The 2,777-nt window shown below is 49.0% G+C and overlaps 1 long non-coding RNA gene across 1 annotated transcript; it reads right to left on the bottom strand.

Annotated features, from left to right (window-relative positions):
- Positions 1-491: 491 nt before the first annotated feature.
- Positions 492-2,343, bottom strand: LOC106002450. Its single transcript, XR_001175927.1, has 3 exons — positions 2,267-2,343; positions 1,117-1,179; positions 492-735 (listed from the first exon to the last, which is right to left on the bottom strand). It is a non-coding gene; the product is annotated as an uncharacterized LOC106002450 (long non-coding RNA).
- Positions 2,344-2,777: the final 434 nt, after the last annotated feature.

The raw sequence follows: 2,777 nt of genomic DNA, 5'->3' as shown, positions 1-2,777 counted from the left end.
CTACCTCTGAGCTACCTTCCCAGCCCTAGGGACAGAATATATGGTCCTTTGCTGTCCTCTTGAGAACTGGCCAAAAAAAAGAAAAACATGAGCTGGTAGCTGGTGAAGTTAGGTAAAGCAGGAATCAGAGGCTTAGTGGATTCACAGGCCTAAGCAGAAATCAGATTACAAGGGTTTTGGGGTTTGATTTGGTTTTTCTGGTCAGTTGTGGGGCTTGAATTCTGAGCCTGAGCACTGTCCCTCAGCTCTTCAGCTCAAGGCGAGTGCTCTACCACTTGAGCCACAGCACCACTTCCAGTTTTCTGGTGGTTCAGTGGACTTAAGAGTCTCACGGACTTTCCTGCCCAAGCTGGCTTCGAACTGTGATCCTCAGATCTCAGCCTCCTGAGTAGCTAGGATGATAGGCGTGAGCCGCTGGTGCCCTGCTTGTTAACTAGTTCCTTTCTCTACCAACTGACCTTGGAGACCGAGGCTGGATTCTTGCAAACAAGCCAGCAGGCCAAAACTAGGACAAGTAGCTATAAACACACAGCCCAACATAGCTACCCTCCGGTCTGAGCTCAGCGAATAAGGCCTGTGTATAGTCCCGTTCTTCTCCCCTTACTTGCGATAATCTCGGACGCAGTAAATCTTGTTCTCCGAGTCCACAGTGAAAGGCACTCCATCCAAACACTCGTTACAGATGACGCATCGGAAACAGCCCGGGTGATAGGACTTTCCCAGGGCCTGCAGGATCTAGGGGGACACAGAGAAGGAGACACGGATGGCATGAGCCATCCATTAAAATGATCTCCACAGGGCACCGGTGGTTCACGCCTGTCATCCTAGCTACTCAGGAGGCTGAAATCTAAGGATCATGGTTCCAATCCAGCCCGGGCAACAAAGTCCATGAAACTCTTATCTCCCATGAACCACCAGAAAACCGGAAATGGCGCTGTGGCTCAAGTGGTAGAGTGCTCACCTTGAGCTGAAGAGCTGCGGGACAGCGCCCAGGCCCAGAGTTCAAGCCCCACGACTGACAGGAATAAATAAGTAACTAAATAATCTCCATTTTAATTCCCTTTCTCCCCTGAATACTTCCTCCTGCTACTACAACATGCCACAATCCCTACTTACCATGTCCAAAATCAGATGGCCACACAGGAAGCACCGGTCAGCAGACTGCTGAAAGCCAGAGTACTGGAGGGGAAGGGAAAAAAGAGAGTTAAACCCTGGCTGGCAGATGGACCTGCCACGTCTTCAGCAGTCAAACAGATCTGCAAGCACCTTCTAATCAAACCGTGTCGCTCTGTGTAGAAATCTGCCACAAGGACCACAAAAGCTATTAACATCCCATATGCTCACCCCACCATTTGTGTCTGGGTCCCCACAACTATGCTATAGTTGCCTGGCTCTTCAGGAGGCTGAGAATCTTAAGGATCGTGGTTCAAAGCCAGCCCATGTTGTTGTTGGTCATGGGGCTTGAACTCTGGGCCTGGGGGCTGTCCCTCAGGTCTTCGGCTTAAAGTGAGCGCTCTGTCACTTACGCCACAGCGCCACTTCCGGTTTTCCAGGGGTTTATTGGAGATAAGAGTCTCAGGGACTTTCCTGTCTGGGCTGGCTTTGAACCGTGATCGTCAGATCTCAGCCTCCTGAGGAGCTAGGATGACAGGCGGGAGCCACTGGCACCCAGCTCCATGAGATTCTTAACACCAATAAACCACTCTAAAGCTGGAAATGGAGTTATGGCTCAAAGTGGTAGAGTGCTAGCCTTGAGAGAAAAAAAAAAAAGTTTCAGGAAAGCAACCAAGCCCTGAGTTCAAGCCCCATGACCAACAACAAAAAAGCTGTAATCTCTTTGGTTTTCACAAGGAAGGGGTTTCCTTGGATCACTTGGGAAACCATACAAATAAACATAAAAATACAAAATAAATGGCAAATTCTTGCTGGGTACTGATAGCTCACCCCGGTAATCCCAGTTACCCCAGAGGCTGAGATCAGGGAATCAAAGCCAGCCCGGGCAGGAAAGTCCAATGAGACTGTTACTTCCAATGAAGTACCAAAAGGCTGTCACTCATAGAGCTCTAGCCTTCAGAGAAAGAGTTAAAGTAGGAAGGCCTGTGTCTGTCACATGCATGCGTGTACACGCACATGCGTCACACTAGTAGGGATATACCAAGCCATCCTCCAGTCCCTTCCACACAGTGTTCCTGTTTGTCTTTTGCCTAAATGTCTCTAGGCCATCAACGCCCCCCATCTGTCCCCCCCAACACAGCTGGCAACTCACCAAGAAATCTTCCTCACAAAACACCTTGCCGTTCACAAAATAGAAGGCTTTTCCTCTCAGCTTCCGGCCTAAGGGAGGAAAACAAAAGAAGAAAAAGCAGGGTGAAGGAAGGTGGTCAGATTTGGGGAGAGAGAGAAAACAGGAAATGGACTGTGGTATAGCTCAAAGGATGGAGTACTTGCCTAGCAATCATGAGGTCATGAAATCAAGTCCCGGAACCAAAAATAAACAAAGCAATACCTCTGTGAAAATTTATGCTTCAGAACTATCCAGAAGGATTTTTGCTACTGGTAGGATTTAGTGTTGTCTGTCTGTCTCAAGATTACAAAATGGTAATTCAAGCTGGGCACTGGTGGCTCACGCCTGTAATCCTAGCTACTCAGGAGGCTGAGATCTGAGGATCGCGGTTCAAAGCTAACCCGGGCAGGAGAGACCGTGAGACTCCTATCTCCAATAAACCACCAGAAAACCGGAAGTGGCGCTGTAGCTCAAGTGGTAGAGCGCTCGCCTT

This window comes from Dipodomys ordii, unplaced genomic scaffold (genome assembly GCF_000151885.1).
Source record: "Dipodomys ordii isolate 6190 unplaced genomic scaffold, Dord_2.0 Scaffold10841, whole genome shotgun sequence".
Classification (NCBI taxonomy): domain Eukaryota; kingdom Metazoa; phylum Chordata; class Mammalia; order Rodentia; family Heteromyidae; genus Dipodomys; species Dipodomys ordii.
Note: the sequence above shows the minus strand (reverse complement) of the source record. Positions and strands in the feature narration are given on the sequence as shown.